Here is a 21564-nt window from a genome sequence, read left to right as displayed (position 1 = left end):
GCTTGAACAATCAATGTAAATCCACTCAGAACATGATCCTTTCGTCCAAGTTCCATTCAAGAACTTGGAACAGTCATCAATGGTGGTAGGACAGTGAACACAGCCACACCTTTCCACCAGATTCCTGCTCAGAAAGGAACATCTGCATCTTCATCATGGATAGTGAGACCACGCCTTAGAAACACATTTCTCAAAGAACAACCTATAGAAATGATCCCTGAAAGTATAGTCTTGGTTGTTGGACTGGGAACAACCTGGCTTTATATCTTGAGGAGCACATACGCACCACTGGGTTCCAAAGCCAATTGAATGGTCGACATCTGTAACAATCAATTATGCTAAAGCCGCGACACGTGGAATGTGTCTCTTGGTCAAAGACATTTCACGCAGAGTTCTGAAATCTTCCACATGACAACATTTTTCATTGAGAACTAAATTGTTCATTTGTATCCGTGGATTCCTTGCATACAGAGAACCAAATTCAGCTAAACTTGGCACGGATATAAGTATTGATCAACATCAAGGCCGTTGTTGCAATCCCTCCACATCCCAGCAGCGTCGCAAATTGCACATTCCAGCGCATCATGAGACAGATGCAAACATTACTGTGACTGATTTTGCTTGAACAATCAATGTAAATCCACTCAGAACATGATCCTTTCGTCCAAGTTCCATTCAAGAACTTGGAACAGTCATCAACGGTGGTAGGACAGTGAACACAGCCACACCTTTCCACCAGATTCCTGCTCAGAAAGGAACATCTGCATCTTCATCATGGATAGTGAGACCACGCCTTAGAAACACATTTCTCAAAGAACAACCTATAGAAATGATCCCTGAAAGTATAGTCTTGGTTGTTGGACAGGGAACAACCTGGCTTTATATCTTGAGGAGCACATACGCACCACTGGGTTCCAAAGCCAATTGAATGGTCGACATCTGTAACAATCAATTATGCTAAAGCCGCGACACGTGGAATGTGTCTCTTGGTCAAAGACATTTCACGCACAGTTCTGAAATCTTCCACATGACAACATTTTTCATAGAGAACTAAATTGTTCATTTGTATCCGTGGATTCCTTGAATACAGAGAACCAAATTCAGCTAAACTTGGCACGGATACAAGTATTGATCAACATCAAGGCCGTTGTTGCAATCCCTCCACATCCCAGCAGCGTCGCAAATTGCACATTCCAGCGCATCATGAGACAGATGCAAACATTACTGTGACTGACTTTGCTTTAACAATCAATGTAAATCCACTCAGAACATGATCCTTTCGTCCAAGTTCCATTCAAGAACTTGGAACAGTCATCAATGGTGGTAGGACAGTAAACACAGCCACACCTTTCCACCAGATTCCTGCTCAGAAAGGAACATCTGCATCTTCATCATGGACAGTGAGACCACTCCTTAGAAACACATTTCTCAAAAATAAACTATAGAAATGATCCCTGAAAGTATAGTCTTGGTTGTTGGACTGGGAACAACCTGGCTTTATATCTTGAGGAGCACATACGCACCACTGGGTTCCAAAGCCAATTGAATGGTCGACATCTGTAACAATCAATTATGCTAAAGCCGCGACACGTGGAATGTGTCTCTTGGTCAAAGACATTTCACGCAGAGTTCTGAAATCTTCCACATGACAACATTTTTCATAGAGAACTAAATTGTTCATTTGTATCCGTGGATTCCTTGCATACAGAGAACCAAATTCAGCTAAACTTGGCACGGATATAAGTATTGATCAACATCAAGGCCGTTGTTGCAATCCCTCCACATCCCAGCAGCGTCGCAAATTGCACATTCCAGCGCATCATGAGACAGATGCAAACATTACTGTGACTGACTTTGCTTGAACAATCAATGTAAATCCACTCAGAACATGATCCTTTCGTCCAAGTTCCATTCAAGAACTTGGAACAGTCATCAATGGTGGTAGGACAGTGAACACAGCCACACCTTTCCACCAGATTCCTGCTCAGAAAGGAACATCTGCATCTTCATCATGGATAGTGAGACCACGCCTTAGAAACACATTTCTCAAAGAACAACCTATAGAAATGATCCCTGAAAGTATAGTCTTGGTTGTTGGACTGGGAACAACCTGGCTTTATATCTTGAGGAGCACATACGCACCACTGGGTTCCAAAGCCAATTGAATGGTCGACATCTGTAACAATCAATTATGCTAAAGCCGCGACACGTGGAATGTGTCTCTTGGTCAAAGACATTTCACGCAGAGTTCTGAAATCTTCCACATGACAACATTTTTCATAGAGAACTAAATTGTTCATTTGTATCCGTGGATTCCTTGCATACAGAGAACCAAATTCAGCTAAACTTGGCACGGATATAAGTATTGATCAACATCAAGGCCGTTGTTGCAATCCCTCCACATCCCAGCAGCGTCGCAAATTGCACATTCCAGCGCATCATGAGACAGATGCAAACATTACTGTGACTGATTTTGCTTGAACAATCAATGTAAATCCACTCAGAACATGATCCTTTCGTCCAAGTTCCATTCAAGAACTTGGAACAGTCATCAATGGTGGTAGGACAGTGAACACGACCACACCTTTCCACCAGATTCCTGCTCAGAAAGGAACATCTGCATCTTCATCATGGATAGTGAGACCACGCCTTAGAAACACATTTCTCAAAGAACAACCTATAGAAATGATCCCTGAAAGTATAGTCTTGGTTGTTGGACTGGGAACAACCTGGCTTTATATCTTGAGGAGCACATACGCACCACTGGGTTCCAAAGCCAATTGAATGGTCGACATCTGTAACAATCAATTATGCTAAAGCCGCGACACGTGGAATGTGTCTCTTGGTCAAAGACATTTCACGCACAGTTCTGAAATCTTCCACATGACAACATTTTTCATAGAGAACTAAATTGTTCATTTGTATCCGTGGATTCCTTGCATACAGAGAACCAAATTCAGCTAAACTTGGCACGGATACAAGTATTGATCAACATCAAGGCCGTTGTTGCAATCCCTCCACATCCCAGCAGCGTCGCAAATTGCACATTCCAGCGCATCATGAGACAGATGCAAACATTACTGTGACTGACTTTGCTTTAACAATCAATGTAAATCCACTCAGAACATGATCCTTTCGTCCAAGTTCCATTCAAGAACTTGGAACAGTCATCAATGGTGGTAGGACAGTAAACACAGCCACAACTTTCCACCAGATTCCTGCTCAGAAAGGAACATCTGCATCTTCATCATGGATAGTGAGACCACTCCTTAGAAACACATTTCTCAAAAATAAACTATAGAAATGATCCCTGAAAGTATAGTCTTGGTTGTTGGACTGGGAACAACCTGGCTTTATATCTTGAGGAGCACATACGCACCACTGGGTTCCAAAGCCAATTGAATGGTCGACATCTGTAACAATCAATTATGCTAAAGCCGCGACACGTGGAATGTGTCTCTTGGTCAAAGACATTTCACGCAGAGTTCTGAAATCTTCCACATGACAACATTTTTCATAGAGAACTAAATTGTTCATTTGTATCCGTGGATTCCTTGCATACAGAGAACCAAATTCAGCTAAACTTGGCACGGATATAAGTATTGATCAACATCAAGGCCGTTGTTGCAATCCCTCCACATCCCAGCAGCGTCGCAAATTGCACATTCCAGCGCATCATGAGACAGATGCAAACATTACTGTGACTGACTTTGCTTGAACAATCAATGTAAATCCACTCAGAACATGATCCTTTCGTCCAAGTTCCATTCAAGAACTTGGAACAGTCATCAATGGTGGTAGGACAGTAAACACAGCCACACCTTTCCACCAGATTTCTGCTCAGAAAGGAACATCTGCATCTTCATCATGGATAGTGAGACCACTCCTTAGAAACACATTTCTCAAAAATAAACTATAGAAATGATCCCTGAAAGTATAGTCTTGGTTGTTGGACTGGGAACAACCTGGCTTTATATCTTGAGGAGCACATACGCACCACTGGGTTCCAAAGCCAATTGAATGGTCGACATCTGTAACAATCAATTATGCTAAAGCCGCGACACGTGGAATGTGTCTCTTGGTCAAAGACATTTCACGCACAGTTCTGAAATCTTCCACATGACAACATTTTTCATAGAGAACTAAATTGTTCATTTGTATCCGTGGATTCCTTGCATACAGAGAACCACATTCAGCTAAACTTGGCACGGATATAAGTATTGATCAATATCAAGGCCGTTGTTGCAATCCCTCCACATCCCAGCAGCGTCGCAAATTGCACATTCCAGCGCATCATGAGACAGATGCAAACATTACTGTGACTGACTTTGCTTGAACAATCAATGTAAATCCACTCAGAACATGATCCTTTCGTCCAAGTTCCATTCAAGAACTTGGAACAGTCATCAATGGTGGTAGGACAGTGAACACAGCCACACCTTTCCACCAGATTCCTGCTCAGAAAGGAACATCTGCATCTTCATCATGGATAGTGAGACCACGCCTTAGAAACACATTTCTCAAAGAACAACCTATAGAAATGATCCCTGAAAGTATAGTCTTGGTTGTTGGACTGGGAACAACCTGGCTTTATATCTTGAGGAGCACATACGCACCACTGGGTTCCAAAGCCAATTGAATGGTCGACATCTGTAACAATCAATTATGCTAAAGCCGCGACACGTGGAATGTGTCTCTTGGTCAAAGACATTTCACGCACAGTTCTGAAATCTTCCACATTACAACATTTTTCATAGAGAACTAAATTGTTCATTTGTATCCGTGGATTCCTTGCATACAGAGAACCAAATTCAGCTAAACTTGGCACGGATACAAGTATTGATCAACATCAAGGCCGTTGTTGCAATCCCTCCACATCCCAGCAGCGTCGCAAATTGCACATTCCAGCGCATCATGAGACAGATGCAAACATTACTGTGACTGACTTTGCTTGAACAATCAATGTAAATCCACTCAGAACATGATCCTTTCGTCCAAGTTACATTCAAGAACTTGGAACAGTCATCAATGGTGGTAGGACAGTGAACACAGCCACACCTTTCCACCAGATTCCTGCTCAGAAAGGAACATCTGCATCTTCATCATGAATAGCGAGACCACTCCTTAGAAACACATTTCTCAAAGAACAACCTATAGAAATGATCCCTGAAAGTATAGTCTTGGTTGTTGGACTGGGAACAACCTGGCTTTATATCTTGAGGAGCACATACGCACCACTGGGTTCCAAAGCCAATTGAATGGTCGACATCTGTAACAATCAATTATGCTAAAGCCGCGACACGTGGAATGTGTCTCTTGGTCAAAGACATTTCACGCAGAGTTCTGAAATCTTCCACATGACAAAACGTTATATAGATAACCAAATAGTTTGTTTGTATTTGTGGATTCCTTGCATACAGAGAACCAAATTCAGCTAAACTTGGCACGGATATAAGTATTGATCAACATCAAGGCCGTTGTTGCAATCCCTCCACATCCCAGCAGCGTCGCAAATTGCACATTCCAGCGCATCATGAGACAGATGCAAACATTACTGTGACTTACTTTGCTTGAACAATCAATGTAAATCCACTCAGAACATGATCCTTTCGTCCAAGTTCCATTCAAGAACTTGGAACAGTCATCAATGGTGGTGGGACAGTGAACACAGCCACACCTTTCCACCAGATTCCTGCTCAGAAAGGAACATCTGCATCTTCATCATGGATAGTGAGACCACTCCTTAAAAACACATTTCTGAAAAATAAACTATAGAAATGATCCCTGAAAGTATAGTCTTGGTTGTTGGACTGGGAACAACCTGGCTTTATATCTTGAGGAGCACATACGCACCACTGGGTTCCAAAGCCAATTGAATGGTCGACATCTGTAACAATCAATTATGCTAAAGCCGCGACACGTGGAATGTGTCTCTTGGTCAAAGACATTTCACGCAGAGTTATGAAATCTTCCACATGACAAAATGTTGCATAGATAACCAAATAGTTCTATTGGATCCGTGGATTCCTTGCATACAGAGAACCAAATTCAGCTAAACTTGGCACGGATATAAGTATTGATCAACATCAAGGCCGTTGTTGCAATCCCTCCACATCCCAGCAGCGTCGCAAATTGCACATTCCAGCGCATCATGAGACAGATGCAAACATTACTGTGACTGACTTTGCTTGAACAATCAATGTAAATCCACTCAGAACATGATCCTTTCGTCCAAGTTCCATTCAAGAACTTGGAACAGTCATCAATGGTGGTAGGACAGTGAACACAGCCACACCTTTCCACCAGATTCCTGCTCAGAAAGGAACATCTGCATCTTCATCATGGATAGTGAGACCACTCCTTAGAAACACATTTCTCAAAGAACAACCTATAGAAACGATCCCTGAAAGTATAGTCTTGGTTGTTGGACTGGGAACAACCTGGCTTTATATCTTGAGGAGCACATACGCACCACTGGGTTCCAAAGCCAATTGAATGGTCGACATCTGTAACAATCAATTATGCTAAAGCTGCAACACGTGGAATGTGTCTCTTGGTCAAAGACATTTCACGCAGAGTTCTGAAATCTTCCACATGACAACATTTTTCATAGAGAACTAAATTGTTCATTTGTATCCGTGGATTCCTTGCATACAGAGAACCAAATTCAGCTAAACTTGGCACGGATCTAAGTATTGATCAACATCAAGGCCGTTATTGCAATCCCTCCACATCCCAGCAGCGTCGCAAATTGCACATTCCAGGGCATCATGACACAGATGCAAACATTACTGTGACTTACTTTGCTTGAACAATCAATGTAAATCCACTCAGAACATGATCCTTTCGTCCAAGTTCCATTCAAGAACTTGGAACAGTCATCGATGGTGGTAGGACAGTGAACACAGCCACACCTTTCCACCAGATTCCTGCTCAGAAAGGAACATCTGCATCTTCATCATGGATAGTGAGACCACTCCTTAAAAACACATTTCTGAAAAATAAACTATAGAAATGATCCCTGAAAGTATAGTCTTGGTTGTTGGACTGGGAACAACCTGGCTTTATATCTTGAGGAGCACATACGCACCACTGGGTTCCAAAGCCAATTGAATGGTCGACATCTGTAACAATCAATTATGCTAAAGCCGCAACACGTGGAATGTGTCTCTTGGTCAAAGACATTTCACGCAGAGTTCTGAAATCTTCCACATGACAAAATTTTGCATAGAGAACTAAATTGTTCATTTGTATACGTGGATTCCTTGCATACAGAGAACCAAATTCAGCTAAACTTGGCACGGATCTAAGTATTGATCAACATCAAGGCCGTTATTGCAATCCCTCCACATCCCAGCAGCGTCGCAAATTGCACATTCCAGCGCATCATGAGACAGATGCAAACATTACTGTGACTTGCTTTGCTTGAACAATCAATGTAAATCCACTCAGAACATGATCCTTTCGTCCAAGTTACATTCAAGAACTTGGAACAGTCATCAATGGTGGTGGGACAGTGAACACAGCCACACCTTTCCACCAGATTCCTGCTCAGAAAGGAACATCTGCATCTTCATCATGGATAGTGAGACCACTCCTTAAAAACACATTTCTGAAAAATAAACTATAGAAATGATCCCTGAAAGTATAGTCTTGGTTGTTGGACTGGGAACAACCTGGCTTTATATCTTGAGGAGCACATACGCACCACTGGGTTCCAAAGCCAATTGAATGGTCGACATCTGTAACAATCAATTATGCTAAAGCCGCAACACGTGGAATGTGTCTCTTGGTCAAAGACATTTCACGCAGAGTTCTGAAATCTTCCACATGACAACATTTTTCATAGAGAACTAAATTGTTCATTTGTATCCGTGGATTCCTTGCATACAGAGAACCAAATTCAGCTAAACTTGGCACGGATCTAAGTATTGATCAACATCAAGGCCGTTATTGCAATCCCTCCACATCCCAGCAGCGTCGCAAATTGCACATTCCAGCGCATCATGAGACAGATGCAAACATTACTGTGACTTACTTTGCTTGAACAATCAATGTAAATCCACTCAGAACATGATCCTTTCGTCCAAGTTACATTCAAGAACTTGGAACAGTCATCAATGGTGGTGGGACAGTGAACACAGCCACACCTTTCCACCAGATTCCTGCTCAGAAAGGAACATCTGCATCTTCATCATGGATAGTGAGACCACTCCTTAAAAACACATTTCTGAAAAATAAACTATAGAAATGATCCCTGAAAGTATAGTCTTGGTTGTTGGACTGGGAACAACCTGGCTTTATATCTTGAGGAGCACATACGCACCACTGGGTTCCAAAGCCAATTGAATGGTCGACATCTGTAACAATCAATTATGCTAAAGCCGCAACACGTGGAATGTGTCTCTTGGTCAAAGACATTTCACGCAGAGTTCTGAAATCTTCCACATGACAACATTTTTCATAGAGAACTAAATTGTTCATTTGTATCCGTGGATTCCTTGCATACAGAGAACCAAATTCAGCTAAACTTGGCACGGATATAAGTATTGATCAACATCAAGGCCGTTGTTGCAATCCCTCCACATCCCAGCAGCGTCGCAAATTGCACATTCCAGCGCATCATGAGACAGATGCAAACATTACTGTGACTTACTTTGCTTGAACAATCAATGTAAATCCACTCAGAACATGATCCTTTCGTCCAAGTTACATTCAAGAACTTGGAACAGTCATCAATGGTGGTAGGACAGTGAACACAGCCACACCTTTCCACCAGATTCCTGCTCAGAAAGGAACATCTGCATCTTCATCATGGATAGTGAGACCACTCCTTAGAAACACATTTCTCAAAAATAAACTATAGAAATGATCCCTGAAAGTATAGTCTTGGTTGTTGGACTGGGAACAACCTGGCTTTATATCTTGAGGAGCACATACGCACCACTGGGTTCCAAAGCCAATTGAATGGTCGACATCTGTAACAATCAATTATGCTAAAGCCGCGACACGTGGAATGTGTCTCTTGGTCAAAGACATTTCACGCAGAGTTATGAAATCTTCCACATGACAAAATGTTGCATAGATAACCAAATAGTTCGTTTGGATCCGTGAATTCCTTGCATACAGAGAACCAAATTCAGCTAAACTTGGCACGGATATAAGTATTGATCAACATCAAGGCCGTTGTTGCAATCCCTCCACATCCCAGCAGCGTCGCAAATTGCACATTCCAGCGCATCATGAGACAGATGCAAACATTACTGTGACTGACTTTGCTTGAACAATCAATGTAAATCCACTCAGAACATGATCCTTTCGTCCAAGTTCCATTCAAGAACTTGGAACAGTCATCAATGGTGGTAGGACAGTGAACACAGCCACACCTTTCCACCAGATTCCTGCTCAGAAAGGAACATCTGCATCTTCATCATGGATAGTGAGACCACTCCTTAGAAACACATTTCTCAAAGAACAACTTATAGAAACGATCCCTGAAAGTATAGTCTTGGTTGTTGGACTAGGAACAACCTGGCCTTTTATCTTGAGGAGCACATACGCACCACTGGGTTCCAAAGCCAATTGAATGGTCGACATCTGTAACAATCAATTATGCTAAAGCTGCGACACGTGGAATGTGTCTCTTGGTCAAAGACATTTCACGCAGAGTTCTGAAATCTTCCACATGACAACATTTTTCATAGAGAACTAAATTGTTCATTTGTATCCGTGGATTCCTTGCATACAGAGAACCAAATTCAGCTAAACTTGGCACGGATATAAGTATTAATCAACATCAAGGCCGTTATTGCAATCCCTCCACATCCCAGCAGCGTCGCAAATTGCACATTCCAGCGCATCATGAGACAGATGCAAACATTACTGTGACTTACTTTGCTTGAACAATCAATGTAAATCCACTCAGAACATAATCCTTTCGTCCAAGTTCCATTCAAGAACTTGGAACAGTCATCAATGGTGGTAGGACAGTGAACACAGCCACACCTTTCCACCAGATTCCTGCTCAGAAAGGAACATCTGCATCTTCATCATGGATAGTGAGACCACTCCTTAGAAACACATTTCTCAAAAATAAACTATAGAAATGATCCCTGAAAGTATAGTCTTGGTTGTTGGACTGGGAACAACCTGGCTTTATATCTTGAGGAGCACATACGCACCACTGGGTTCCAAAGCCAATTGAATGGTCGACATCTGTAACAATCAATTATGCTAAAGCCGCGACACGTGGAATGTGTCTCTTGGTCAAAGACATTTCACGCAGAGTTATGAAATCTTCCACATGACAAAACGTTGCATAGATAACCAAATAGTTTGTTTGGATCCGTGGATTCCTTGCATACAGAGAACCAAATTCAGCTAAACTTGGCACGGATATTAGTATTGATCAACATCAAGGCCGTTGTTGCAATCCCTCCACATCCCAGCAGCGTCGCAAATTGCACATTCCAGCGCATCATGAGACAGATGCAAACATTACTGTGACTTACTTTGCTTGAACAATCAATGTAAATCCACTCAGAACATAATCCTTTCGTCCAAGTTCCATTCAAGAACTTGGAACAGTCATCAATGGTGGTAGGACAGTGAACACAGCCACACCTTTCCACCAGATTCCTGCTCAGAAAGGAACATCTGCATCTTCATCATGGATAGTGAGACCACTCCTTAGAAACACATTTCTCAAAAATAAACTATAGAAATGATCCCTGAAAGTATAGTCTTGGTTGTTGGACTGGGAACAACCTGGCTTTATATCTTGAGGAGCACATACGCACCACTGGGTTCCAAAGCCAATTGAATGGTCGACATCTGTAACAATCAATTATGCTAAAGCCGCGACACGTGGAATGTGTCTCTTGGTCAAAGACATTTCACGCAGAGTTATGAAATCTTCCACATGACAAAACGTTGCATAGATAACCAAATAGTTTGTTTGGATCCGTGGATTCCTTGCATACAGAGAACCAAATTCAGCTAAACTTGGCACGGATATTAGTATTGATCAACATCAAGGCCGTTGTTGCAATCCCTCCACATCCCAGCAGCGTCGCAAATTGCACATTCCAGCGCATCATGAGACAGATGCAAACATTACTGTGACTGACTTTGCTTGAACAATCAATGTAAATCCACTCAGAACATGATCCTTGCGTCCAAGTTCCATTCAAGAACTTGGAACAGTCATCAATGGTGGTAGGACAGTGAACACAGCCACACCTTTCCACCAGATTCCTGCTCAGAAAGGAACATCTGCATCTTCATCATGGATAGTGAGACCACTCCTTAGAAACACATTTCTCAAAGAACAACCTATAGAAACGATCCCTGAAAGTATAGTCTTGGTTGTTGGACTGGGAACAACCTGGCCTTTTATCTTGAGGAGCACATACGCACCACTGAGTTCCAAAGCCAATTGAATGGTCGACATCTGTAACAATCAATTATGCTAAAGCTGCGACACGTGGAATGTGTCTCTTGGTCAAAGACATTTCACGCAGAGTTCTGAAATCTTCCACATGACAACATTTTTCATAGAGAACTAAATTGTTCATTTGTATCCGTGGATTCCTTGCATACAGAGAACCAAATTCAGCTAAACTTGGCACGGATATAAGTATTAATCAACATCAAGGCCGTTATTGCAATCCCTCCACATCCCAGCAGCGTCGCAAATTGCACATTCCAGCGCATCATGAGACAGATGCAAACATTACTGTGACTTACTTTGCTTGAACAATCAATGTAAATCCACTCAGAACATAATCCTTTCGTCCAAGTTCCATTCAAGAACTTGGAACAGTCATCAATGGTGGTAGGACAGTGAACACAGCCACACCTTTCCACCAGATTCCTGCTCAGAAAGGAACATCTGCATCTTCATCATGGATAGTGAGACCACTCCTTAGAAACACATTTCTCAAAAATAAACTATAGAAATGATCCCTGAAAGTATAGTCTTGGTTGTTGGACTGGGAACAACCTGGCTTTATATCTTGAGGAGCACATACGCACCACTGGGTTCCAAAGCCAATTGAATGGTCGACATCTGTAACAATCAATTATGCTAAAGCCGCGACACGTGGAATGTGTCTCTTGGTCAAAGACATTTCACGCAGAGTTATGAAATCTTCCACATGACAAAACGTTGCATAGATAACCAAATAGTTTGTTTGGATCCGTGGATTCCTTGCATACAGAGAACCAAATTCAGCTAAACTTGGCACGGATATTAGTATTGATCAACATCAAGGCCGATATTGCAATCCCTCCACATCCCAGCAGCGTCGCAAATTGCACATTCCAGCGCATCACGAGACAGATGCAAACATTACTGTGACTGACTTTGCTTGAACAATCAATGTAAATCCACTCAGAACATGATCCTTGCGTCCAAGTTCCATTCAAGAACTTGGAACAGTCATCAATGGTGGTAGGACAGTGAACACAGCCACACCTTTCCACCAGATTCCTGCTCAGAAAGGAACATCTGCATCTTCATCATGGATAGTGAGACCACTCCTTAGAAACACATTTCTCAAAGAACAACCTATAGAAACGATCCCTGAAAGTATAGTCTTGGTTGTTGGACTGGGAACAACCTGGCCTTTTATCTTGAGGAGCACATACGCACCACTGAGTTCCAAAGCCAATTGAATGGTCGACATCTGTAACAATCAATTATGCTAAAGCTGCGACACGTGGAATGTGTCTCTTGGTCAAAGACATTTCACGCAGAGTTCTGAAATCTTCCACATGACAACATTTTTCATAGAGAACTAAATTGTTCATTTGTATCCGTGGATTCCTTGCATACAGAGAACCAAATTCAGCTAAACTTGGCACGGATATAAGTATTAATCAACATCAAGGCCGTTATTGCAATCCCTCCACATCCCAGCAGCGTCGCAAATTGCACATTCCAGCGCATCATGAGACAGATGCAAACATTACTGTGACTTACTTTGCTTGAACAATCAATGTAAATCCACTCAGAACATAATCCTTTCGTCCAAGTTCCATTCAAGAACTTGGAACAGTCATCAATGGTGGTAGGACAGTGAACACAGCCACACCTTTCCACCAGATTCCTGCTCAGAAAGGAACATCTGCATCTTCATCATGGATAGTGAGACCACTCCTTAGAAACACATTTCTCAAAAATAAACTATAGAAATGATCCCTGAAAGTATAGTCTTGGTTGTTGGACTGGGAACAACCTGGCTTTATATCTTGAGGAGCACATACGCACCACTGGGTTCCAAAGCCAATTGAATGGTCGACATCTGTAACAATCAATTATGCTAAAGCCGCGACACGTGGAATGTGTCTCTTGGTCAAAGACATTTCACGCAGAGTTATGAAATCTTCCACATGACAAAACGTTGCATAGATAACCAAATAGTTTGTTTGGATCCGTGGATTCCTTGCATACAGAGAACCAAATTCAGCTAAACTTGGCACGGATATTAGTATTGATCAACATCAAGGCCGATATTGCAATCCCTCCACATCCCAGCAGCGTCGCAAATTGCACATTCCAGCGCATCATGAGACAGATGCAAACATTACTGTGACTGACTTTGCTTGAACAATCAATGTAAATCCACTCAGAACATGATCCTTGCGTCCAAGTTCCATTCAAGAACTTGGAACAGTCATCAATGGTGGTAGGACAGTGAACACAGCCACACCTTTCCACCAGATTCCTGCTCAGAAAGGAACATCTGCATCTTCATCATGGATAGTGAGACCACTCCTTAGAAACACATTTCTCAAAGAACAACCTATAGAAACGATCCCTGAAAGTATAGTCTTGGTTGTTGGACTGGGAACAACCTGGCCTTTTATCTTGAGGAGCACATACGCACCACTGAGTTCCAAAGCCAATTGAATGGTCGACATCTGTAACAATCAATTATGCTAAAGCTGCGACACGTGGAATGTGTCTCTTGGTCAAAGACATTTCACGCAGAGTTCTGAAATCTTCCACATGACAACATTTTTCATAGAGAACTAAATTGTTCATTTGTATCCGTGGATTCCTTGCATACAGAGAACCAAATTCAGCTAAACTTGGCACGGATATAAGTATTAATCAACATCAAGGCCGTTATTGCAATCCCTCCACATCCCAGCAGCGTCGCAAATTGCACATTCCAGCGCATCATGAGACAGATGCAAACATTACTGTGACTTACTTTGCTTGAACAATCAATGTAAATCCACTCAGAACATGATCCTTTCGTCCAATTTCCATTCAAGAACTTGGAACAGTCATCAATGGTGGTAGGACAGTGAACACCGCCACACCTTTCCACCAGATTCCTGCTCAGAAAGGAACATCTGCATCTTCATCATGGATAGTGAGACCACTCCTTAGAAACACATTTCTCAAAAATAAACTATAGAAATGATCCCTGAAAGTATAGTCTTGGTTGTTGGACTGGGAACAACCTGGCTTTATATCTTGAGGAGCACATACGCACCACTGGGTTCCAAAGCCAATTGAATGGTCGACATCTGTAACAATCAATTATGCTAAAGCCGCGACACGTGGAATGTGTCTCTTGGTCAAAGACATTTCACGCAGAGTTATGAAATCTTCCACATGACAAAACGTTGCATAGATAACCAAATTGTTCATTTGTATCCGTGGATTCCTTGCATACAGAGAACCAAATTCAGCTAAACTTGGCACGGATATAAGTATTGATCAACATCAAGGCCGTTGTTGCAATCCCTCCACATCCCAGCAGCGTCGCAAATTGCACATTCCAGGGCATCATGACACAGATGCAAACATTACTGTGACTTACTTTGCTTGAACAATCAATGTAAATCCACTCAGAACATGATCCTTTCATCCAAGTTCCATTCAAGAACTTGGAACAGTCATCGATGGTGGTAGGACAGTGAACACAGCCACACCTTTCCACCAGATTCCTGCTCAGAAAGGAACATCTGCATCTTCATCATGGATAGTGAAACCACTCCTTAGAAACACATTTCTCAAAAATAAACTATAGAAATGATCCCTGAAAGTATAGTCTTGGTTGTTGGACTGGGAACAACCTGGCCTTTTATCTTGAGGAGCACATACGCACCACTGGGTTCCAAAGCCAATTGAATGGTCGACATCTGTAACAATCAATTATGCTAAAGCTGCGACACGTGGAATGTGTCTCTTGGTCAAAGACATTTCACGCAGAGTTCTGAAATCTTCCACATGACAACATTTTTCATAGAGAACTAAATTGTTCATTTGTATCCGTGGATTCCTTGCATACAGAGAACCAAATTCAGCTAAACTTGGCACGGATATAAGTATTAATCAACATCAAGGCCGTTATTGCAATCCCTCCACATCCCAGCAGCGTCGCAAATTGCACATTCCAGCGCATCATGAGACAGATGCAAACATTACTGTGACTTACTTTGCTTGAACAATCAATGTAAATCCACTCAGAACATGATCCTTTCGTCCAATTTCCATTCAAGAACTTGGAACAGTCATCAATGGTGGTAGGACAGTGAACACCGCCACACCTTTCCACCAGATTCCTGCTCAGAAAGGAACATCTGCATCTTCATCATGGATAGTGAAACCACTCCTTAGAAACACATTTCTCAAAAATAAACTATAGAAATGATCCCTGAAAGTATAGTCTTGGTTGTTGGACTGGGAACAACCTGGCTTTATATCTTGAGGAGCACATACGCACCACTGGGTTCCAAAGCCAATTGAATGGTCGACATCTGTAACAATCAATTATGCTAAAGCCGCGACACGTGGAATGTGTCTCTTGGTCAAAGACATTTCACGCAGAGTTCTGAAATCTTCCACATGACAAAATTTTGCATAGAGAACTAAATTGTTCATTTGTATACGTGGATTCCTTGCATACAGAGAACCAAATTCAGCTAAACTTGGCACGGATCTAAGTATTGATCAACATCAAGGCCGTTATTGCAATCCCTCCACATCCCAGCAGCGTCGCAAATTGCACATTCCAGCGCATCATGAGACAGATGCAAACATTACTGTGACTTACTTTGCTTGAACAATCAATGTAAATCCACTCAGAACATGATCCTTTCGTCCAAGTTACATTCAAGAACTTGGAACAGTCATCAATGGTGGTGGGACAGTGAACACAGCCACACCTTTCCACCAGATTCCTGCTCAGAAAGGAACATCTGCATCTTCATCATGGATAGTGAGACCACTCCTTAAAAACACATTTCTGAAAAATAAACTATAGAAATGATCCCTGAAAGTATAGTCTTGGTTGTTGGACTGGGAACAACCTGGCTTTATATCTTGAGGAGCACATACGCACCACTGGGTTCCAAAGCCAATTGAATGGTCGACATCTGTAACAATCAATTATGCTAAAGCCGCAACACGTGGAATGTGTCTCTTGGTCAAAGACATTTCACGCAGAGTTCTGAAATCTTCCACATGACCAAATTTTGCATAGAGAACTAAATTGTTCATTTGTATCCGTGGATTCCTTGCATACAGAGAACCAAATTCAGCTAAACTTGGCACGGATATAAGTATTGATCAACATCAAGGCCGTTGTTGCAATCCCTCCACATCCCAGCAGCGTCGCAAATTGCACATTCCAGGGCATCATGACACAGATGCAAACATTACTGTGACTTACTTTGCTTGAACAATCAATGTAAATCCACTCAGAACATGATCCTTTCATCCAAGTTCCATTCAAGAACTTGGAACAGTCATCGATGGTGGTAGGACAGTGAACACAGCCACACCTTTCCACCAGATTCCTGCTCAGAAAGGAACATCTGCATCTTCATCATGGATAGTGAAACCACTCCTTAGAAACACATTTCTCAAAAATAAACTATAGAAATGATCCCTGAAAGTATAGTCTTGGTTGTTGGACTGGGAACAACCTGGCCTTTTATCTTGAGGAGCACATACGCACCACTGGGTTCCAAAGCCAATTGAATGGTCGACATCTGTAACAATCAATTATGCTAAAGCTGCGACACGTGGAATGTGTCTCTTGGTCAAAGACATTTCACGCAGAGTTCTGAAATCTTCCACATGACAACATTTTTCATAGAGAACTAAATTGTTCATTTGTATCCGTGGATTCCTTGCATACAGAGAACCAAATTCAGCTAAACTTGGCACGGATATAAGTATTAATCAACATCAAGGCCGTTATTGCAATCCCTCCACATCCCAGCAGCGTCGCAAATTGCACATTCCAGCGCATCATGAGACAGATGCAAACATTACTGTGACTTACTTTGCTTGAACAATCAATGTAAATCCACTCAGAACATGATCCTTTCGTCCAATTTCCATTCAAGAACTTGGAACAGTCATCAATGGTGGTAGGACAGTGAACACCGCCACACCTTTCCACCAGATTCCTGCTCGGAAAGGAACATCTGCATCTTCATCATGGATAGTGAGACCACTCCTTAAAAACACATTTCTGAAAAATAAACTATAGAAATGATCCCTGAAAGTATAGTCTTGGTTGTTGGACTGGGAACAACCTGGCTTTATATCTTGAGGAGCACATACGCACCACTGGGTTCCAAAGCCAATTGAATGGTCGACATCTGTAACAATCAATTATGCTAAAGCCGCAACACGTGGAATGTGTCTCTTGGTCAAAGACATTTCACGCAGAGTTCTGAAATCTTCCACATGACAACATTTTTCATAGAGAACTAAATTGTTCATTTGTATCCGTGGATTCCTTGCATACAGAGAACCAAATTCAGCTAAACTTGGCACGGATCTAAGTATTGATCAACATCAAGGCCGTTATTGCAATCCCTCCACATCCCAGCAGCGTCGCAAATTGCACATTCCAGCGCATCATGAGACAGATGCAAACATTACTGTGACTTACTTTGCTTGAACAATCAATGTAAATCCACTCAGAACATGATCCTTTCGTCCAAGTTACATTCAAGAACTTGGAACAGTCATCAATGGTGGTGGGACAGTGAACACAGCCACACCTTTCCACCAGATTCCTGCTCAGAAAGGAACATCTGCATCTTCATCATGGATAGTGAGACCACTCCTTAAAAACACATTTCTGAAAAATAAACTATAGAAATGATCCCTAAAAGTATAGTCTTGGTTGTTGGACTGGGAACAACCTGGCTTTATATCTTGAGGAGCACATACGCACCACTGGGTTCCAAAGCCAATTGAATGGTCGACATCTGTAACAATCAATTATGCTAAAGCCGCAACACGTGGAATGTGTCTCTTGGTCAAAGACATTTCACGCAGAGTTCTGAAATCTTCCACATGACAACATTTTTCATAGAGAACTAAATTGTTCATTTGTATCCGAGGATTCCTTGCATACAGAGAACCAAATTCAGCTAAACTTGGCACGGATATAAGTATTGATCAACATCAAGGCCGTTGTTGCAATCCCTCCACATCCCAGCAGCGTCGCAAATTGCACATTCCAGCGCATCATGAGACAGATGCAAACATTACTGTGACTTACTTTGCTTGAACAATCAATGTAAATCCACTCAGAACATGATCCTTTCGTCCAAGTTCCATTCAAGAACTTGGAACAGTCATCAATGGTGGTAGGACAGTGAACACAGCCACACCTTTCCACCAGATTCCTGCTCAGAAAGGAACATCTGCATCTTCATCATGGATAGTGAGACCACTCCTTAGAAACACATTTCTCAAAGAACAACCTATAGAAACGATCCCTGAAAGTATAGTCTTGGTTGTTGGACTAGGAACAACCTGGCCTTTTATCTTGAGGAGCACATACGCACCACTGGGTTCCAAAGCCAATTGAATGGTCGACATCTGTAACAATCAATTATGCTAAAGCTGCGACACGTGGAATGTGTCTCTTGGTCAAAGACATTTCACGCAGAGTTCTGAAATCTTCCACATGACAACATTTTTCATAGAGAACTAAATTGTTCATTTGTATCCGTGGATTCCTTGCATACAGAGAACCAAATTCAGCTAAACTTGGCACGGATATAAGTATTAATCAACATCAAGGCCGTTATTGCAATCCCTCCACATCCCAGCAGCGTCGCAAATTGCACATTCCAGCGCATCATGAGACAGATGCAAACATTACTGTGACTTACTTTGCTTGAACAATCAATGTAAATCCACTCAGAACATAATCCTTTCGTCCAAGTTCCATTCAAGAACTTGGAACAGTCATCAATGGTGGTAGGACAGTGAACACAGCCACACCTTTCCACCAGATTCCTGCTCAGAAAGGAACATCTGCATCTTCATCATGGATAGTGAGACCACTCCTTAGAAACACATTTCTCAAAAATAAACTATAGAAATGATCCCTGAAAGTATAGTCTTGGTTGTTGGACTGGGAACAACCTGGCTTTATATCTTGAGGAGCACATACGCACCACTGGGTTCCAAAGCCAATTGAATGGTCGACATCTGTAACAATCAATTATGCTAAAGCCGCGACACGTGGAATGTGTCTCTTGGTCAAAGACATTTCACGCAGAGTTATGAAATCTTCCACATGACAAAACGTTGCATAGATAACCAAATAGTTTGTTTGGATCCGTGGATTCCTTGCATACAGAGAACCAAATTCAGCTAAACTTGGCACGGATATTAGTATTGATCAACATCAAGGCCGTTGTTGCAATCCCTCCACATCCCAGCAGCGTCGCAAATTGCACATTCCAGCGCATCATGAGACAGATGCAAACATTACTGTGACTGACTTTGCTTGAACAATCAATGTAAATCCACTCAGAACATGATCCTTGCGTCCAAGTTCCATTCAAGAACTTGGAACAGTCATCAATGGTGGTAGGACAGTGAACACAGCCACACCTTTCCACCAGATTCCTGCTCAGAAAGGAACATCTGCATCTTCATCATGGATAGTGAGACCACTCCTTAGAAACACATTTCTCAAAGAACAACCTATAGAAACGATCCCTGAAAGTATAGTCTTGGTTGTTGGACTGGGAACAACCTGGCCTTTTATCTTGAGGAGCACATACGCACCACTGGGTTCCAAAGCCAATTGAATGGTCGACATCTGTAACAATCAATTATGCTAAAGCCGCGACACGTGGAATGTGTCTCTTGGTCAAAGACATTTCACGCAGAGTTCTGAAATCTTCCACATGACAAAATTTTGCATAGAGAACTAAATTGTTCATTTGTATACGTGGATTCCTTGCATACAGAGAACCAAATTCAGCTAAACTTGGCACGGATCTAAGTATTGATCAACATCAAGGCCGTTATTGCAATCCCTCCACATCCCAGCAGCGTCGCAAATTGCACATTCCAGCGCATCATGAGACAGATGCAAACATTACTGTGACTTACTTTGCTTGAACAATCAATGTAAATCCACTCAGAACATGATCCTTTCGTCCAAGTTACATTCAAGAACTTGGAACAGTCATCAATGGTGGTGGGACAGTGAACACAGCCACACCTTTCCACCAGATTCCTGCTCAGAAAGGAACATCTGCATCTTCATCATGGATAGTGAGACCACTCCTTAAAAACACATTTCTGAAAAATAAACTATAGAAATGATCCCTGAAAGTATAGTCTTGGTTGTTGGACTGGGAACAACCTGGCTTTATATCTTGAGGAGCACATACGCACCACTGGGTTCCAAAGCCAATTGAATGGTCGACATCTGTAACAATCAATTATGCTAAAGCCGCAACACGTGGAATGTGTCTCTTGGTCAAAGACATTTCACGCAGAGTTCTGAAATCTTCCACATGACCAAATTTTGCATAGAGAACTAAATTGTTCATTTGTATCCGTGGATTCCTTGCATACAGAGAACCAAATTCAGCTAAACTTGGCACGGATATAAGTATTGATCAACATCAAGGCCGTTGTTGCAATCCCTCCACATCCCAGCAGCGTCGCAAATTGCACATTCCAGGGCATCATGACACAGATGCAAACATTACTGTGACTTACTTTGCTTGAACAATCAATGTAAATCCACTCAGAACATGATCCTTTCATCCAAGTTCCATTCAAGAACTTGGAACAGTCATCGATGGTGGTAGGACAGTGAACACAGCCACACCTTTCCACCAGATTCCTGCTCAGAAAGGAACATCTGCATCTTCATCATGGATAGTGAAACCACTCCTTAGAAACACATTTCTCAAAAATAAACTATAGAAATGATCCCTGAAAGTATAGTCTTGGTTGTTGGACTGGGAACAACCTGGCCTTTTATCTTGAGGAGCACATACGCACCACTGGGTTCCAAAGCCAATTGAATGGTCGACATCTGTAACAATCAATTATGCTAAAGCTGCGACACGTGGAATGTGTCTCTTGGTCAAAGACATTTCACGCAGAGTTCTGAAATCTTCCACATGACAACATTTTTCATAGAGAACTAAATTGTTCATTTGTATCCGTGGATTCCTTGCATACAGAGAACCAAATTCAGCTAAACTTGGCACGGATATAAGTATTAATCAACATCAAGGCCGTTATTGCAATCC

The 21564-nt window shown here is 42.0% G+C and overlaps 35 non-coding genes across 35 annotated transcripts; all 35 read right to left on the bottom strand.

The window, feature by feature from the left end:
• Positions 1 to 20: 20 nt before the first annotated feature.
• Positions 21 to 233, bottom strand: LOC134025550 (small nucleolar RNA U3). The gene has a single exon (XR_009931066.1). It is a non-coding gene; the product is annotated as a small nucleolar RNA U3 (small nucleolar RNA).
• Positions 234 to 639: 406 nt separating this feature from the next.
• On the bottom strand, positions 640 to 852 carry LOC134025586 (small nucleolar RNA U3). Its single transcript, XR_009931102.1, has one exon. It is a non-coding gene; the product is annotated as a small nucleolar RNA U3 (small nucleolar RNA).
• Positions 853 to 1258: 406 nt separating this feature from the next.
• On the bottom strand, positions 1259 to 1470 carry LOC134025561 (small nucleolar RNA U3). Its single transcript, XR_009931077.1, has one exon. It is a non-coding gene; the product is annotated as a small nucleolar RNA U3 (small nucleolar RNA).
• A 406-nt stretch (positions 1471 to 1876) lies between these two features.
• LOC134025549 (small nucleolar RNA U3) lies at positions 1877 to 2089 on the bottom strand. Its single transcript, XR_009931065.1, has one exon. It is a non-coding gene; the product is annotated as a small nucleolar RNA U3 (small nucleolar RNA).
• A 406-nt stretch (positions 2090 to 2495) lies between these two features.
• On the bottom strand, positions 2496 to 2708 carry LOC134025552 (small nucleolar RNA U3). The gene has a single exon (XR_009931068.1). It is a non-coding gene; the product is annotated as a small nucleolar RNA U3 (small nucleolar RNA).
• Positions 2709 to 3114: 406 nt separating this feature from the next.
• LOC134025534 (small nucleolar RNA U3) lies at positions 3115 to 3326 on the bottom strand. Its single transcript, XR_009931050.1, has one exon. It is a non-coding gene; the product is annotated as a small nucleolar RNA U3 (small nucleolar RNA).
• A 406-nt stretch (positions 3327 to 3732) lies between these two features.
• LOC134025563 (small nucleolar RNA U3) lies at positions 3733 to 3944 on the bottom strand. The gene has a single exon (XR_009931079.1). It is a non-coding gene; the product is annotated as a small nucleolar RNA U3 (small nucleolar RNA).
• A 406-nt stretch (positions 3945 to 4350) lies between these two features.
• Positions 4351 to 4563, bottom strand: LOC134025548 (small nucleolar RNA U3). Its single transcript, XR_009931064.1, has one exon. It is a non-coding gene; the product is annotated as a small nucleolar RNA U3 (small nucleolar RNA).
• Positions 4564 to 4969: 406 nt separating this feature from the next.
• LOC134025728 (small nucleolar RNA U3) lies at positions 4970 to 5182 on the bottom strand. The gene has a single exon (XR_009931239.1). It is a non-coding gene; the product is annotated as a small nucleolar RNA U3 (small nucleolar RNA).
• Positions 5183 to 5588: 406 nt separating this feature from the next.
• LOC134025537 (small nucleolar RNA U3) lies at positions 5589 to 5800 on the bottom strand. The gene has a single exon (XR_009931053.1). It is a non-coding gene; the product is annotated as a small nucleolar RNA U3 (small nucleolar RNA).
• Positions 5801 to 6206: 406 nt separating this feature from the next.
• On the bottom strand, positions 6207 to 6419 carry LOC134025638 (small nucleolar RNA U3). Its single transcript, XR_009931152.1, has one exon. It is a non-coding gene; the product is annotated as a small nucleolar RNA U3 (small nucleolar RNA).
• Positions 6420 to 6825: 406 nt separating this feature from the next.
• On the bottom strand, positions 6826 to 7037 carry LOC134025519 (small nucleolar RNA U3). The gene has a single exon (XR_009931036.1). It is a non-coding gene; the product is annotated as a small nucleolar RNA U3 (small nucleolar RNA).
• Positions 7038 to 7443: 406 nt separating this feature from the next.
• LOC134025602 (small nucleolar RNA U3) lies at positions 7444 to 7655 on the bottom strand. The gene has a single exon (XR_009931117.1). It is a non-coding gene; the product is annotated as a small nucleolar RNA U3 (small nucleolar RNA).
• A 406-nt stretch (positions 7656 to 8061) lies between these two features.
• Positions 8062 to 8273, bottom strand: LOC134025601 (small nucleolar RNA U3). The gene has a single exon (XR_009931116.1). It is a non-coding gene; the product is annotated as a small nucleolar RNA U3 (small nucleolar RNA).
• Positions 8274 to 8679: 406 nt separating this feature from the next.
• LOC134025535 (small nucleolar RNA U3) lies at positions 8680 to 8891 on the bottom strand. Its single transcript, XR_009931051.1, has one exon. It is a non-coding gene; the product is annotated as a small nucleolar RNA U3 (small nucleolar RNA).
• Positions 8892 to 9297: 406 nt separating this feature from the next.
• Positions 9298 to 9510, bottom strand: LOC134025744 (small nucleolar RNA U3). The gene has a single exon (XR_009931254.1). It is a non-coding gene; the product is annotated as a small nucleolar RNA U3 (small nucleolar RNA).
• Positions 9511 to 9916: 406 nt separating this feature from the next.
• On the bottom strand, positions 9917 to 10128 carry LOC134025530 (small nucleolar RNA U3). Its single transcript, XR_009931047.1, has one exon. It is a non-coding gene; the product is annotated as a small nucleolar RNA U3 (small nucleolar RNA).
• Positions 10129 to 10534: 406 nt separating this feature from the next.
• On the bottom strand, positions 10535 to 10746 carry LOC134025529 (small nucleolar RNA U3). The gene has a single exon (XR_009931046.1). It is a non-coding gene; the product is annotated as a small nucleolar RNA U3 (small nucleolar RNA).
• Positions 10747 to 11152: 406 nt separating this feature from the next.
• LOC134025736 (small nucleolar RNA U3) lies at positions 11153 to 11365 on the bottom strand. Its single transcript, XR_009931247.1, has one exon. It is a non-coding gene; the product is annotated as a small nucleolar RNA U3 (small nucleolar RNA).
• Positions 11366 to 11771: 406 nt separating this feature from the next.
• Positions 11772 to 11983, bottom strand: LOC134025528 (small nucleolar RNA U3). The gene has a single exon (XR_009931045.1). It is a non-coding gene; the product is annotated as a small nucleolar RNA U3 (small nucleolar RNA).
• Positions 11984 to 12389: 406 nt separating this feature from the next.
• On the bottom strand, positions 12390 to 12602 carry LOC134025735 (small nucleolar RNA U3). Its single transcript, XR_009931246.1, has one exon. It is a non-coding gene; the product is annotated as a small nucleolar RNA U3 (small nucleolar RNA).
• A 406-nt stretch (positions 12603 to 13008) lies between these two features.
• On the bottom strand, positions 13009 to 13220 carry LOC134025527 (small nucleolar RNA U3). The gene has a single exon (XR_009931044.1). It is a non-coding gene; the product is annotated as a small nucleolar RNA U3 (small nucleolar RNA).
• A 406-nt stretch (positions 13221 to 13626) lies between these two features.
• On the bottom strand, positions 13627 to 13839 carry LOC134025734 (small nucleolar RNA U3). The gene has a single exon (XR_009931245.1). It is a non-coding gene; the product is annotated as a small nucleolar RNA U3 (small nucleolar RNA).
• Positions 13840 to 14245: 406 nt separating this feature from the next.
• LOC134025542 (small nucleolar RNA U3) lies at positions 14246 to 14457 on the bottom strand. The gene has a single exon (XR_009931058.1). It is a non-coding gene; the product is annotated as a small nucleolar RNA U3 (small nucleolar RNA).
• Positions 14458 to 14863: 406 nt separating this feature from the next.
• LOC134025806 (small nucleolar RNA U3) lies at positions 14864 to 15075 on the bottom strand. Its single transcript, XR_009931312.1, has one exon. It is a non-coding gene; the product is annotated as a small nucleolar RNA U3 (small nucleolar RNA).
• A 406-nt stretch (positions 15076 to 15481) lies between these two features.
• LOC134025541 (small nucleolar RNA U3) lies at positions 15482 to 15693 on the bottom strand. The gene has a single exon (XR_009931057.1). It is a non-coding gene; the product is annotated as a small nucleolar RNA U3 (small nucleolar RNA).
• A 406-nt stretch (positions 15694 to 16099) lies between these two features.
• Positions 16100 to 16311, bottom strand: LOC134025600 (small nucleolar RNA U3). The gene has a single exon (XR_009931115.1). It is a non-coding gene; the product is annotated as a small nucleolar RNA U3 (small nucleolar RNA).
• A 406-nt stretch (positions 16312 to 16717) lies between these two features.
• LOC134025805 (small nucleolar RNA U3) lies at positions 16718 to 16929 on the bottom strand. The gene has a single exon (XR_009931311.1). It is a non-coding gene; the product is annotated as a small nucleolar RNA U3 (small nucleolar RNA).
• Positions 16930 to 17335: 406 nt separating this feature from the next.
• Positions 17336 to 17547, bottom strand: LOC134025562 (small nucleolar RNA U3). The gene has a single exon (XR_009931078.1). It is a non-coding gene; the product is annotated as a small nucleolar RNA U3 (small nucleolar RNA).
• Positions 17548 to 17953: 406 nt separating this feature from the next.
• LOC134025585 (small nucleolar RNA U3) lies at positions 17954 to 18165 on the bottom strand. The gene has a single exon (XR_009931101.1). It is a non-coding gene; the product is annotated as a small nucleolar RNA U3 (small nucleolar RNA).
• Positions 18166 to 18571: 406 nt separating this feature from the next.
• On the bottom strand, positions 18572 to 18784 carry LOC134025637 (small nucleolar RNA U3). Its single transcript, XR_009931151.1, has one exon. It is a non-coding gene; the product is annotated as a small nucleolar RNA U3 (small nucleolar RNA).
• Positions 18785 to 19190: 406 nt separating this feature from the next.
• LOC134025526 (small nucleolar RNA U3) lies at positions 19191 to 19402 on the bottom strand. The gene has a single exon (XR_009931043.1). It is a non-coding gene; the product is annotated as a small nucleolar RNA U3 (small nucleolar RNA).
• Positions 19403 to 19808: 406 nt separating this feature from the next.
• LOC134025733 (small nucleolar RNA U3) lies at positions 19809 to 20021 on the bottom strand. Its single transcript, XR_009931244.1, has one exon. It is a non-coding gene; the product is annotated as a small nucleolar RNA U3 (small nucleolar RNA).
• A 406-nt stretch (positions 20022 to 20427) lies between these two features.
• LOC134025599 (small nucleolar RNA U3) lies at positions 20428 to 20639 on the bottom strand. Its single transcript, XR_009931114.1, has one exon. It is a non-coding gene; the product is annotated as a small nucleolar RNA U3 (small nucleolar RNA).
• A 406-nt stretch (positions 20640 to 21045) lies between these two features.
• LOC134025804 (small nucleolar RNA U3) lies at positions 21046 to 21257 on the bottom strand. The gene has a single exon (XR_009931310.1). It is a non-coding gene; the product is annotated as a small nucleolar RNA U3 (small nucleolar RNA).
• Positions 21258 to 21564: the final 307 nt, after the last annotated feature.

The sequence above is a fragment of the Osmerus eperlanus genome, chromosome 8 (assembly GCF_963692335.1).
Source record: "Osmerus eperlanus chromosome 8, fOsmEpe2.1, whole genome shotgun sequence".
Lineage (NCBI taxonomy): Eukaryota > Metazoa > Chordata > Actinopteri > Osmeriformes > Osmeridae > Osmerus > Osmerus eperlanus.
The sequence above is the reverse complement of the archived record's forward strand: the minus strand, read 5'-3'. Positions and strand labels throughout refer to the sequence as shown.